This window comes from Panulirus ornatus, chromosome 40 (assembly GCF_036320965.1).
Source record: "Panulirus ornatus isolate Po-2019 chromosome 40, ASM3632096v1, whole genome shotgun sequence".
NCBI classification, from domain to species: Eukaryota; Metazoa; Arthropoda; class Malacostraca; order Decapoda; family Palinuridae; genus Panulirus; species Panulirus ornatus.
In genome coordinates, this window is record NC_092263.1 from 17,328,175 (window position 1) to 17,344,331 (window position 16,157).

The 16,157-nt window shown below is 41.2% G+C and overlaps 1 protein-coding gene across 6 annotated transcripts in view; it reads right to left on the reverse strand.

The window, feature by feature from the left end:
• Acsl (Acyl-CoA synthetase long-chain) overlaps positions 1-16,157 on the reverse strand; it is a 155,593-nt gene that overhangs the window by 21,461 nt on the left and 117,975 nt on the right. Inside the window, exon 12 of one of the 6 annotated variants that reach the window (XR_011715523.1) lies at positions 12,107-12,246. The exons of the other annotated variants lie outside the window; for them this stretch is intronic. The gene's annotated coding sequence lies outside the window, so the exon portion shown is untranslated. The remainder of the gene's footprint in view (positions 1-12,106; positions 12,247-16,157) is intronic. 6 annotated transcript variants of the gene reach the window in all.

A 16,157-nucleotide genomic window follows, 5' to 3' on the forward strand; every position in this document is an offset into this window, starting at 1 on the left:
GGGAGGATAAGAAAATGTTTTGTAAAGTTAAAATTTAAAGGAAAAACAAGTGAACAAATAAGAAAATCAGTGAACAAGGTAAACAGGAATGTGGTAACAGGCAGAATGAGGTCAAGAGGAGATGGAGTAAGTACTTTGAAGAACAGTTAAATATATTTGATGATAAGGAGGCAGGTGTACAGTGTTTGAGTGGGGAGGGGGAATGCAAAATGAGAGTCATGGCATGTGGTTTTTGAAAAAAGAAGAGGTGGGGAAAGCCTTGTGGAAGATTAAATATGGCAAGGTGGACAGAGTGGATGGTACTGCAGTTGAAAGGGGGTGACTGTTGCTGAGTGGTTAGTTTGGATTTTCTGGGAATCAATGGATCGTGGTAACATACATGAGGAATGGTGGACTATATGCTCAGTGCCACTGTATAAAGGCATGGCAGACAAAAATGAGTGTTTGAATCACAGAGGCTTGTTGAGTGTACCTGGGAAGTCATATATATGAGTGCTAATTTAGAGGGTGGTGGTATGTACAGAGCATCAAAATGGGGTGGAACAATATCATTTCCGGAGCAGTAGAGGGGGGTGTGGATCATGTGTGTACTTCAAAAAATGTGTGAGTAATACTTTGAGAAACAAAAGGATCTGTGTGGAGCATTATGGATCTGGAGAAAGCATATGACCAGGTCTGATAGAGATGTACTGTGGAAGGTGTTACAATACATGGTGTGGGAGAAGAGCTATTAGAAGCAGTAAGGATTTTTATCAAGAAAGCATATGGAAAAGAGGGTGAATGGCTCCAGGTGAAGATGGATACACATTAGGTGTGTGTGATGTCATTAAGGTTTTTACTCTGTTTACAGATGAGTCAGTGATGGAGAAAAAGCAAGGGGCTTCAGAAGGGCAGGAATGTAGTCTGTTTGTGGTAGGAGGGCATGGGAGGTGAGTCAGTAGTTGTCTGCTCATGTTAAGGCATTTAAGGTTAATTTAAGTGAGAAACATCAGAAACTGGTGTAGGAGTCTGGGAAAGTGTGTGAAAGGAGAAAGCAGGGTAAATGTAAATAAAAGAAAGGTCAATAGGTTTAGCAGTGCAGAGACAGCTTAATTGGGAGTGTGCATTTGAATGGAGAAAATTTGGAAGAAATTAAGTTCCATAGACAACTGGGTGTTGACATGGCAGTAAATGGGACCTTAGAAGCTGAGGTGAGTCACAGGGAGGGTAGGAAGGTAAAGGTCCCAGAAGCATTGAGGAATGTGTGGTTAGAGAGATCGCTATGTGAAAGGGAAAAGATGGTCAGGTTTGAAGGTAAAGGTATAGTAGTCTCATCAGCAATGTATAGACATATGGACGGATGAGTCTCAGTGGCACTCTCAAGCTACCAGAGGTCAAATGTTGACCTGAACTAACTCGTCTATCCACCTCCAAGCCCCACAGACCTTTCCATGGTTTACCCAAGACATTTCATATTCCCTGGTTCAGTCCATTGACAGTGTCGACCCCGGTAAACTATACTGTTCTAATTCACTCTATTCTTTGCACACCTCTTACCCTCATATATGTTCAGGACCTGATCACTCAAACTTTTTTTCACTCCATCCTTCCACCTCCAATGCAGTCTCCCACTTCTCCTTGTTCCCTCCACCTATGACACACATATCCTCTTTGTCAATCTTTCCTCAATCATTCTCTCCATATGGCCAAACCATTTCAACACCCTCTTCTGCTCTCACAACCACAACCTTTTTTATTCCCACACATCTCTCTTTCCCTTTCATTACTTACTCGATTGAACCACCTCACACCACATGTTGTCCTCAAACATTTCATTTGCAACACATCCACTTTTCTCCGTACAACCCTAACTATAGCCCATGCCTCGCAACCATATAACATTGCTGGAACTACTATTCCTTCAAGCATACCCATTTTTGCTCTCTAAGATAACGTTCTCTCCTTCCACACATTCTTAATCGCTCCCAGAACCTTCAACCCTCCCCCACCCTGTGATTCACTTCCGCTTCCATGGTTCTATTTGCTGCATAGCCCACTCCCACATATCTAAAACACTTCACTTCCTCCAGTTTTTCTCTATTCAAATTTACATCCCAATTAACTTGTCCCTCAGCCCTAATAAACCTAATAACCTTGCTCTTATTCACATTTACTCTCAAGTTTCTTTCACACACTTTTCCAAATTCAGTCTCCAAACTCTACAGTTTCTCATACGAACCAGCCACTAGAGCTGTATCATCAGCAAAAAACAACTGACTCACTTCCCAAGCCCTCTCATCCTCAATAGACTGCATACTTGCCCCTCTCTCCAAAACTCTTGCATTTACCTCCCCAATCACCCCATCCATAAACAAACCAAACAACCATGGGGACATCACACACCTGCAAACCAACATTCACTGGTAACCAATCACTCCCCTCTCTTCCTACTTGTACACATGTCTTACATCCATGGTAAAAACTTTTCACTGCTTCTAGCAACTTATGTCCCACACCATTTATAAAACCCTGCAAAAAGCATTGCTATCAACCCCATCACATGCTTTCTCCAGATCCATAAATGCTACATACAAATCCATCTGTTTTTCTAAGTACTTCTTACATACATTCTTCAAAGCCAACACATGATCCACACATCCTCTACCACTTCTGAAACCACACTACTCTTCCCTAACCTGATGCTCAGTACATGCCTTCACCTTCTCAATCAATACCCTCCCATATATATATCCATGGGGACGGGAGAAAGAATACTTCCCATGCATTCCCTTCATGTCACACAAGGTGACTAAAAGGGGAGGGAGTGAAGGGCTGGAAATCCTCCCCTCCTGGTTTTTTTTTTTTTTTTTTTTTTTTTTTTTCCAAAAAAAAAGTAACAGAGAAGGTGGTCAAGTGAGGATAATCCCTCTAAGTCTGTCCTCTGTTCTTGATGCTACCTCACTGAAGTGGTAAATGGCGAATACGTATGAAAAAAATTAAATATATATATGGAGGAAGTGAAGTGTTCTAGATATCTGGGAATGGATTTAGCAGCGGATGGAACCATGGAAACAAAACTGAGTCACAGGGTGGGGGAGGGGACGAAGGTTCTGGAAGCATTGAAGAATGTGTGGAAGGTGACAATGTCATCTTGAACAGCAAGAATGGGGATGTTTGAAGGAATGGTGGTTCCAATAATGTCATATGGTTGCGAGGCATGAGCTATAGATAGGGTTGTGCGGAGGAGGGTGGATGTGTTAGAAATGAAATTTTTTAGGACAATAGGTGGAGAGGTGGTGTGATTAAGTAATGAATGGGTAAGAGAGATGTGTGGTAATAAAAAGTGTGTGGTTCGGAGAGCAGAGGAGGGTGCATTGAAATGATTTGGTCACATGGAGAGAATGAGTGAGGAAAGATTGACAAAGAGGATATATGTGTCAGAGGTAGAGGGAACGAGAAGTGAAAGACCAAATTGGAGGTGGAAGGATGGAGTGAAAAAGATTTTGAGTGATCAGGGCCTGAACATACAGGAGGGTGAATAGTGTGCAAGGAATAGAGTGAATTGGAACGATGTGGTATACCAGGGTCGACATGCTATCAGTGGATTGAACCAGGGCATGTGAAGCGTCTGGGGTAAACCATGGAAAGTTTTGTGGGGCCTGGATGTGTGGAAAGGGAGCTGTGGTTTGGTGCACTGCACATGACAGATAGAGACTGAGTGTGAACAAATGTGGCGTTTGTTGTCTTTTCCTAGCGCTACATCTCATGCATGCAGGGGTGAGGGGGTGCTATTTCATGTGTGGTGGGGTGGCGATGGGAATGGATGAAGGCAGCAAGTATGAATATGTACATGTGTATATATGTATATGTCTATGGCCTTTGTTGTCTTTTCCTAGCACTACATCTCGTGCATGCACGGGGGAGGGGGTGCTACTTCATGTGTGGTGGGGTGGCGATGGGAATGGATGAAGGCAGCAGGTATGAATATGTACATGTGTATATATGTATATGTCTATGTATATGTATGTATAAGTTGAAATGTATAGGTATGTATATATGTGTGTGTGTGTGTGTGGGCATTTATGTACATACATGTGTATGTGGGTGGGTTGGGCCATTCTTTCATCTGTTTCCTTGTGCTACCTTGCTAACGTAGGAGACAGCGACTAAATATAATAAATATATATCATCTTTTTATCATTATTATATTTTGCTTTGTCGCTGTCTCCCGCGTTAGCGAGGCAGCGCAAGGAAACAGACAAAAGAATGGCCCAACCCACCCACATACACATGTATATACATACACGTCCACACATGCAAATATACATACCTATACATCTCAACGTATACATATATATACACACAAAGACATATACATATATACACATGTACATAATGCATACTGTCTGCCTTTATTCATTCCCATCGCCACCTCGCCACACATGAAATAACAACCCCCTCCTCCCTCATGTGTGCGAGGTAGCGCTAGGATAAAACAACAAAGGCCCCATTCATTCACACTCAGTCTCTAGCTGTCATGTAATAATGCACCAAAACCACAGCTTCCTTTCCACATCCAGGCCCTACAGAACTTTCCATGGTTTACCCCAGACGCTTCACATGCCCTGGTTCAATCCAGTGACAGCACGTCGACCCCAGTATACCACATCATTCCAATTCACTCTATTCCTCGCACGCCTTTCACCCTCCTGCATGTTCAGGCCCTGATTACACAAAACCTTTTTCACTCCATCTTTCCACCTCCAATTTGGTCTCCCACTTCTCCTCATTCCCTCCACCTCTGACACATATATCCTCTTGGTCAATCTTTCCTCACTCATTCTCTTCATGTGACCAAACCACTTCAAAACACCCTCTTCTGCTCTCTCAACCACACTCTTTTTATTTCCACACATCTCTCTTACCCTATTATTACTTACTTGATCAAACCACCTCATACCACATATTGTCCTCAAACATCTCATTTCAAGCACATCCACCCTCCTGCACACAACTCTATCCATAGCCCTCGCCTCACAACCATACAACATTGTTGGAACCACTATTCCTTCAAACATACCCATTTTTGCTTTCTGAGATAATGTTCTCAACTTCCACACATTCTTCAACGCTCCCAGAATTTTCACTCCCTCTCCCACCCTATGATTCACTTCCGCTTCCATGGTTCCATCCGCTGCCAAATCCACTCCTAGATATCTAAAACAATTCACTTCCTCCAGTTGTTTAATTTGTTTATGGATGGGGTTGTTAGGGAGGTGAATGCAAGAGTTTTGGAAAGAGGGGCAAGTATGCAGTCTGTTGTGGATGAGAGAGCTTGGGAAGTGAGTCAGTTGTTGTTCACTGATGATACAGCGCTGGTGGCTGATTCGTGTGAGAAACTGCAGAAGTTGGTGACTGAGTTTTGTAAAATGTGTGAAAAAAGAAAGCTGAGAGTAAATGTGAATAAGAGCAAGGTTATTAGGTACAGTAGGGTTGAGGGTCAAGTCAATTGGGAGGTAAGTTTGAATATATCATTTATATTATTTCATTATTATACTTAACTGCTGTCTCCTGCGTTAGTGAGGTAGCGCAAGGAAACAGACAAAAAAATGGCCCAACCCACCCACATACACATGTATGTACATAAATGCCCACACACACATATATACATACCTATACATTTCAATGTATACATACATATACATAGACATATACACATATACACATGTACATATTCATACTTGCTGCCTTCATCCATTCCCATTGCCACCCAGCCACACATGAAATAGCATCACCCCCTCCAGTGAGGCAGTGCCAGGAACAGACAAAAAAGGCCTCATTCGTTTACACTCAGTTTCTAGCTGTCATGTGTAAATGCACCAAAACCACAGCTTCCTTTCCAAATCCAGGCCCTACAGACCTTTCCATGGTTTACCCCTGACGTTTCACATGTCCTGGTTCAATCCATTGGCAACCCGTTGACCCCTGTATACCACATCATTCTATTTCACTCTATTCCTTACAAGCCTCTCACCCTCCTGTATGTTCAGGCCCCAATTGTTCATTTTATCTTTCACTCCATATTATTATTCCTAAGAGTAGGGAAGTATAAATATTGCCCATGTATTCCCTGAGTGTCTTAGAAGGCGACTAAGAGGGGTGGGAATAGGAAGCTGGAAATCCTCCCTTTCCGTAATTCTCTCCAAAATAAGGAACAGAGCAAGGAGACAAGTGAGGCATTTTTCCTCGAAGTCTCTGTCATCTGTTCTTGTCACTACCTTGCTCATGCGGGAAATGGCGAGCATGTATGAGAAGAAATATACATAATGTGCAAAAGACAAGAGAACAAATGGGAACATCAGTGAAGGGGGTAAAAGAGGAAGTGATAACAGGCAGTGATGAAGTGAGGAGGAGACAAACTGAATATTTTGGGGATTGTTAAATGTTTGATACAGTGCCAAATGTTTGGTGTTTTGGTCATAGTGGTATGTGAAGTGAGAATGTCATGGAGAGTGGTTTGGTATAAAGAGAAGAGGTGATGAAAGCCTTGCGGAATATGAAATGAAGCAAGGTGGCGGGAGTGGATGGCATTGCAATTGAATTTATTAAGAAACAAGGTATCTGTGTTGTTGATTAGTTGGTAAGGATATTCAGTGTATGTATTGATCATGGTAAACTGCCTGATGATTGGCAGAATGCATGTATTGTGTAAAGACAAAGGAGATACAGGCGAGTCTTCCAAGCATAAGTTTGTTGAGTATACCTGGTAAGCTGTATGGAAGGGTATTGATTTAGATGAAGATATGTACAGAGCTATCAGAATGGGGATGAGCAGTGCAGTTTCAGAATTGGTAGAGGATGTGTGGTTCAGGTAACTGTTTTGAAGAATGTGTGAGAAATATTAAGTAACACAGATGGATTTGTATGTGGCATTTATGAATCTGGAGCAGGCATATGATAGGGTTGATGGAGATGCTTTGTGAAAGGCCAGATGTATGGTGTGGGAGATAGTTGCAAGAAGCAGTAAGCTGCTGTTATCAAGGGTGTAAGGCATGTGCAAGAAAAGAGGAGAGAGAAAGGTACCCAGAGAAAGTTGCTTTGCTGCAGGGGTGTTATTTTACCACGGATGTTTATTTTGTTCGAGGATGTTGTGGTGAGGGAGGTAAATGCAAGAATCTTGGAGAGAGGGGTGAGTATGCAGTCGGGATGAGAGTGCCTGGTGAGTGAGTCTGTTGTTGTTTGCTAATAATACAGCACTGGTAGCAAATTCAAGAGAGAAACTGCAGAAGATGGTGACTGAGTTTGGAAGAGTGTGTGAAAGGAGAAAAATGAGAGTGAATGTGAATAAAAGCAAGATTATTAGGTTCAGCAAGGTTGAGGGACAAGATGGCTGGGATGTAAGTTTGAATGGAGAAAAAGTGGAGGAAGTGAAGTGTTTTAGATATCTGGGAGTGGATTTGCCAGTAAAATGGAACCATGGAAGTGGGAGCCTGTCACAGGGTGGGGAAGGGGGCAAAGGTTCAGGGAGCGATGAAGAATGTTTGGTAAGAGAGAACATTATCTCAGAGAGCAAAAATGGACATGTTTGAAGGAATAGTAGTTCCAGCAATATTATATAGTTATGAGGCATGGGCTGTAGATAGGGTTGTGTGGAGGAGGGTGGATGTGTTGGAAATGAAATGTTTGAGGACAATATGTAGTGTGAGATGGTTTGATCGAGTAAGTAATAAAAGGGTTAGAGAGAGGTGTGGTAATAAATAGAATGCGGTTGAGATGCAGAAGAGGGTGAGTTGAAATGGTTTGGACATATGGAGAGAATGAGTGTGGAAAGGATGACAAAGAGGATATATGTGTCAGAGGTGGAGGGAACAAGGACAAGTGGGAGACCAAACTGGAGGTGGAAGGATGGAGTGAAAAAGATTTAGAGTGATCAGGAACTGAACACACAGGAGGGTTAAAGGCTCCTACCTACTATGTTCCTATTGACTTCTATCTAATGCTCCTACCTGTTACTTCTACCTAAAAATTCTACCGAATGCTCCTACCTAAATGTTCCTACCTACTACTACTATCTACTGCTCCAACCATTTTGCCAAAAGGCAGGGCTTGCACTAGTGCCCACTGCAGGAAAATCTAGTTATGACGAATGAGCTGTATGAGTTAAGTGTTGTCATATGTTATATATGAAAAGGAAATATAGCATGTTTATGAACACAATGCTAGTAGTCCACTTGTGGGTGAAGCAGAAAGAAAAGGCAGTTAGCTGGGTTAAAAGAGTGCAACTTGACAACCACTGACGTGCTGGTTCACTATGCAGCCATCAATAACCCTCCCAATACCTAGGCGGTTAGTAGTGGGAATATACCTCCCTGGTCATTGGCTGCCTACCAAATACTACCTTTAAGTCGAGAACATTATCTCGGAAAGCAAAAATGGCTATGTTTGAAGGAATAGTGGTTCCAACAATGTTGTATGGTTGCGAGGCGTGGGCTATGGATAGAGTTGTGCGCAGGAGGGTGGATGTGCTGGAAATGAGATGTTTGAGGACAATGTGTGGTGTGAGGTGGTTTGATCGAGTAAGTAATGTAAGGGTAAGAGAGATGTGTGGAAATAAAAAGAGCGTGGTTGAGAGAACAGAAGAGGGTGTTTTGAAATGGTTTGGGCACATGGAGAGAATGAGTGAGGAAAGACTGACCAAGATGATATATATGTCGGAGGTAGAGGGAACGAGGAGAAGTGGGAGACCAAATTGGAGGTGGAAAGATGGAGTGAAAAAGATTTTGAGTGATCGGGACCTGAACTTGCAGGAGGGTGAAAGGCGGGCAAGGAATAGAGTGAATTGGATCGATGTGGTATACCGGGGTTGACGTGCTGACAGTGGATTGTATCAGGGCATGTGAAGCATCTGGGGTAAACCATGGAAAGTTGTGTGGGGTCTGGATGTGGAAAGGGAGCTGTGGTTTCAGGCATTATTGCATGACAGCTAGAGACTGAGTGTGAACGAATGGGGCCTTTGTTGTCTTTTCCTAGCGCTACCTCGCACACATGAGGGGGGGAGGGGGATGGTATTCCATGTGTGGCGAGGTGGCGATGGGAATGAATAAAGGCAGACAGTGTGAATTGTGTGCATGGGTATATATGTATGTGTCTGTGTGTGTATATATATGTGTACATTGAGATGTATAGGTATGTATATTTGCGTGTGTGGACGTGTATGTATATACATGTGTATGGGGGTGGGTTGGGCCATTTCTTTTGTCTGTTTCCTTGCGCTACCTCGCAAACGCGGGAGACAGCGACAAAGCAAAATAAAAAAAAATAATAATAAATAAAGATATATGAATATATGAGTTGGCCCTGATTATGGCATTCAATTCAACTGCCCATGTCATCTCAGCTGATACAAAAAATAAAACTCACAAGTAAATATGAAGCCTAAGCCTTGTACCTAATATATCATCCAACCCCTAGGGCATGATATACAGCAGGGAAGACTATGGTCTGGTGGCTACAACCTGGATTCGAGCCCATGTGCTAAACCCCAGGCAGCCTACAAATGCATCAAGGTCGGCAGTGCTCCCCAGTACAACAGACATACCCCTTTAAAACTTTCCCAAATCCAGACACCAGCTTTTTCCATATCATCAGCAAATAAGAACTGACTCACCTCCCAGGCTCCTCAACTCCCAGTGAACTGCATACCCACTCCTCTCTCCAAGGCCCTTGCAATTACCTCCCTGAGTAACTCATCAATAAACAGATTAAAAAGCCATGGTGACATCACACAACCTTGCTGTAGATCAATCTACACGGAACTACTCACCCTCCTCTATAACCACTTGCACACATGCCTTAATCTCATAATAAAAACTTCTTATTTCCTCTAATAGCTTTTTCATGCCATACAATTTTACACCGCCCAAAAAACATTTCTATCAACCTAATCATAAGCCTTCTCCAGCTCCATAAATGCCACAAACAAATCCTTCTGTTTCTCTACATATCTTTTTATCAACATAATCATAAGCCTTCTCCAGCTCCATAAATGCCACACACAAATCCTTCTGCTTTTCTAAGTATTTCTCACACAATTTCTTCGAAGCAAACTTCTGATCCACACATCTACCACTCCTGAAACAACACTGCTCCCCCCAATCTGACACTCTGTTCATACCAAAACCCTCTCAATCAGCACTCATCCATACAGCTTACCAGATAACTCAACAACCTATACCTCTATAATTCGTACATTAACTTTGTCTCCTTTGCCTTTATACAATGGCAATATATACACATTCTGCTAAACTTCAGGCACTTCACCACGATCTATATATATATATATACAGTGAACATTCAAAGTAACCAACTAATAACACATTCATCCCCTCCTTGTGAGATTTAACTGCATTACCATCTACCCTAGCTGCCTTGCAACATCTAATCTTATGCAACACTTTCACCACCTCTGTTCTTTTCATCAAACCACTTCCCATGACTCTCGCTTAACATACCACTCCAATCTTAACTCCCTACATCTGCTGCCCTATCATTAAACTCATTCAACAATCATTCAAAGTAATCATTCTTTCACCTCTTCACCTCATTACTGCTTGTTACCACTTCCTCATGTGCACCTTCCCCAATGTTCCCATTTGTTCTCTTATTTTTCTCACACAATCAACCTGTTTCCAAAAATCCACTTCTTCCTTAAGTGGCTATTACTCCCTCACCCTAACTCTCCTTTAAAATTTTTTTCAGCCCCTGCACCCCCCTCTTGACCTCTTCCTGCTACCTCTTGTACCACTCCCAATCACTTATATTCCTTCTCTATAAGTATCATCCATACAGCTCTCTTTTCTCTTTCATAACTAATTTTATTTCATCATCTCACCAAACACCACCCTTTCTTACCTGCCCACCTCACACCTGCATGCAACACACTTCACTCACACATGCCAGCACTGCTCCCCTAAATAACTCCCATTTCTCATCCACTCCCCTAGCTTTGTTCACACACGCCTTTTGATATTCTACACTCAATCTATCCAGGCATTTCTTCATACAAGTCTCTTTTCCAAGCTCACTAACTTCCCCCATCCTCACCTCCACCAGGTAATGATTAGAAATCCCACCAGCTGCCACTATCTGCACAATCACATCTAAGAGTCTCTCTTTGGCATGCTTTTCAATTACTATATAATCCAATATTGTCCTCTTTCTATCTTACCTACTCATCTATGTATACTAGCATATGTCCCTCATTTTAAACAAGGTATTTCCAATCATCAGTCCATTTTCAGCACAAAACTCCACAAGTTGTTCAACATATCCATTCATCTTACTGAATACCTCATGTTCCTGTATTATACCCTCACTGGGCACATTACTCACCTTTACAATTAAATCACTCATCACTATTTCCCAGTCTCCAGCATTAAAACTGCAGATGCAATCACTCAGCTTCTGCCAAACCACTCAATTATCATCATCTTTCTTCTCATGACCAGGTGCATAAGCCCTAATAATTACTGATCTCTCGTAATCCATTTTCATTTCTACCCACATCAGCCTGGAACTCATGGCCATAAACTCTTCTCATATTCCAATAAACAGTGTATCAACATTCTGGTGTACTAGAGAGCCATATTCCAGGTTAATTCAGGTTCCTAAGCCTCAATTAGACAGTGAAAACTTGAAAAATTTACTGATGATTTGTGCTACTTCCATCCTCCACTGGCCAGGACCTGTAATTTATCTCTATCGTTCTTATATCTTAACTACTCTGACTTTCAGAAACTTGGGTTTCATATCCATACATCAGAATGTTACAGTACTCCATCATGCAGTCTCCTTAAGCAGTCTACAATTAAATTCATACCACCTACCATAGCTTTCAGTGCATATCCAATTTTTCTTTTACATGACTCCTTTTAACTTCAACTTTCCTACAATCATCCTTACTGAACTAATCTCCTAAAATCCTAATCCCAGCCATAATTTCCAAACCTTCATCGTTCACACTAATATGACAATGTGTGTACCTAGCTCTTTCAAAAGCTAGAATCTTACTAATACTTGCACTTACAATCAAAATACTCCTCCTACACATATAATCAAAATTACCTACCATTCTGTCCACATCCTCCTCTGATTCAGCTAACAGAACAGCATTATCTGCATAAAACAACTGTGGTAACCTCTAGTTTGTTCCACCATGGTTCAGCAGTACACCGCTACCAACCCACCTCTCTCATGTAATGCCCCATCCTGAAAGCATTAAAAAACCTCGGTAACATTCTATAACCTTAATGTATACCCACATTTAGTTCAAACCACTCATCCACTCCACCTTTAACTCTCAGTAATCACTACTTCCATCATAACTCATATATAAACACTACTTCCATTTCAACTCTCATATAAGCACTACATCCATTATAATTCTCACATAAAGCACTAATCCTCTTATCATTCTCATGCTGGCACTACTTCCATTATAACTCTCAAACAGGCACTAACTATCTATCTATCAACATCTCTGACACCCATTCCTCTGAGAACTCCTATCAAAGGGATGGTCATGGTAAAGAGTCATTACTTATCCCTGTCCTCACATGCCTCCTTCGCATGCACCATTCCACGCATTCTTCAACTAATTCTCTCCTTCCTGTGCTCTTCCACCCAATTTCTCCAAATCACATGTGGTCTTCCTCTCACATCAATCCTTTTAATTGTAATATCATACACTTTCCCTGTAACCTCCCCATCTTGCATTCTTTCATAATGCCCAAAACATCAAAGTATCAAGCTTCACCTACTCTATCACACCACAATCTCTCAACACCCCCTCATTTCTTTCTTCATTTCAACTAGTTACACCACATGCTTCTCTCAAATAGCTTATTTCCACAGGCTGGATTCATGACACCTGTGATTCATTCCACGTCCATGTTTTGGCTGCATAGGTCAGGGAATGACCTTGACAAAATATGCAGTTTAAGGGTTAAACAAGGAAGTTATGGTCTGCCTATCTATATCTCTGATGTCTGTTCCATCTGGAAACTACCTTAAGGGGATGGCCACAACAAAAGAGTTTACATAACTGGCAAACTACAGTGCTACTTCTTAGCCTTTAGTGTCTCACCTGTAACAGGCCATTGGCAGAGGGCAACTCTAATGCATTGTTTCCAGAAGCTCCTATATAATGCTCCTACTAATTACTTCTACCTACCATGTCTCCCTAAAGTTCCTACCTGATGTTCCAATTAACTATCTATACCTAATGCTCATGACTAATGTTCCTACCTACTTTTTCTTTCTTTTCTTTTAAACTATTCGCCATTTCCCGCATTAGCGAGGTAGCGTTAAGAACATAGGACTGGGCCTTTTTTGGAATATCCTCACCTGGCCCCCCCTGTTCCTTCTTTTGGAAAATAAAAAAAAACGAGAGGGGAGGACTTCCAGCCCCCCGCTCCCTCCCCTTTTAGTCGCCTTCTACGACACGCAGGGAATACGTGGGAAGTATTCTTAATCCCCTATCCCCTATCCTACCTACTACTTCTACTAAATGTTTCTACCTAATGCTCCTGCATAATATTCATACATACAACAACTATCTATTGCTCTAACCATTTTGCCAAAAGGCAGGGCTGGCATATGGTGCTCACTGCATGAAAAATCTACAGTTATGAAGAATAAGATGTGTGAGTTAAGTTTTGTCAAGTGTTATGTGAGACAAGGAAAGAGTTTATATTTTTGGACAGAATGCCAGCAGTCCACATGTGGGTGAGGTACACAGCAGTCACTAACCCTCCTAATGCTCATGCAGGTAGCAAAGGTAATATACCTCCCTGGTTAGTAGCTGCCTGCCAACTACTACTTACTGGTTATTTGACATAATTTATGTTTCTAGTAACAGTGACCATCTTGAATGTTGGTCAGGCTCATAAGACATAATTCTGAAAAGGGACCAATGAAGGACCATCCCTACTAGGTTTGGATAAAATGTGGCCAGCAGTCTCAGATATACATATCTGTGAATATCTGTCAAAATTGGACTGAAGTGCATCAATAACAAAACTAAAAGTTTCATAAAAATATCCATAATCATGTCTGACAGCCAATAATCATGTAGCTACAGTCCAAATTAGAGCCAATTTAGCCTTAAAATTAAAGGTTTTGGTTGTTCTAGGAAATTCTTATTTCTAGTAACATCACCAACATCAGCCATCTAGGATGGTGGGCACTGTCACTGTACCCAGTTCTAAAAAGGGACCACTCAGAGACCATCCTTGCTGAGGTGGGTTCAAGTTGCTCCTATAATTCTAAAAAGACTGACTTAAGTTTATAACAAAACAGGCCTAATTTGCCTACCCAGCAAAGCTGTTATTGTTACAGAAAAACCTGTATATTAAGCAACTCATACTTATGTGCCTATAGTTAAAATTTGAGCCAATTCTGCCTTACAATTAAGCTATGGCTACCTGAAGAAATTCCTATCTACAACAACAGCAACTGACTTGGATGGTGGTCAGAGTCATCAGTTTGAACAGGACCAAACATTAGCCATCCTTATCAGTTTTGCTTCAAATTGTCCCAGTAGTGTAAGAGCAGATTTTTATGCCAGCTTTTGACAATAATAAGCATAATAAGCAAAACTACAAATTTCACATGAAAATCCAATTCATACTGTAGCTACAATTAATTTCTAACCCAATTCTACTTTCAAACAACAAAATGAATGCTGTTTGAAAAATTGTGATTTCTTGTTACAGTGGCCATCTAGGATGCTGGATGGGGTCACCTGGCAAAATTTTGAAAAGAAACTACCCATGGATCATCCCTTATCAGTTGATTATCCCAGTCAGTGTTATTAGCATCAATCTACATGTGCACATTAGGAAGCTATTGGTATCAATCTGCTCTTGCAAAGTAGCGCACTACTGGCAACTTTCCATACAATTCAATTCCTGTCAAAAGTTATTATGTGCATGAACTGCAGACTCAAATGGCTGCCCACAGATGGTAACGCAAGCAACAGGCAAGTCACCAAAGCTGCCTGGAAGCCTCAGCATCCCTCTAGTGATCACAGCAGGAAGTTATGCAACTTCTTTTGGGACTTGCTGCATCTGTAGTACATCCAAAGCAACTATGCATCCCTGCTTGCACCATCACACACCCACCTCTTGCAGTGCATTGCCTCTGCATTGCCCATGAAAAAAAATTTTGCTCTTAAAAATAAGAAACATGCTGGATGAGTTCATCAGGTGAAGAAGAAAATTTTATTCTAATTTATCAGATGAGAAGAATGAAGTAAAAATGTACAGGACAATGTTAGCAAGAGTGAGATGATACTTTTGAAAACAGGAGGCACATCATAAAGAAATAGCAATAGTAAGTTCAGATGTGTATGCATGATTAGAAGGTAGTAAGCATGGACTTAGTGCATATCACTTTAATAACCATGACTGTGGGTCTTAATTCATAAGAAACAAATATTGGTTTTGATATTCTTATGCAATGCTTATCAAATAAGAAAAAATTTTAATTCTTTATCCATACCTGAGGATGGAGGGAGTTTGAGCACTAAAAGGGGTTAAAATTGGCCAAGATTTTCAGAAGAAAAAACTTAAATGAGAGAAGTTAACGAATGGTGATAGCTGATGATAGACAACAGATGATGGATAATGTATGCTAAGTTATGAAAATAGCTCACATGGCCAGTGGCTTGGTAATGAAGGGGGGTTGCAAGTCACAAATTTTCAAACCTCTTCACCATCCATTTAATGAAAAATCATATTCAAAGACTCCACTGTAAGTCTCAATACTAATACAAAAGTGGACAATAAGGAAGGGTGATGTTACTCTTTAGTAACAAGGATGGTGAAATCATACTGCTGACATTTCATACTTGACTACATTTGAATCAATATCGATGACCAATACCAATTTCACATAGGCATCAAAAAATATCTACGCAATTCATATGATTTCTGTATGGATTTACTGACAATTTGCACTACAAAGCCTACATGAATACCAATGGGTCATAAGCCTTTGATCTTTAGCCTAGCTCAGAAAATAATTCAGATCAAAATAATGACATGCAATACCATCAATCTGAACAGATGGCACTTTAGCCAGCTTTCATTTCTAGAACAAATAATAGCACTCAAAGT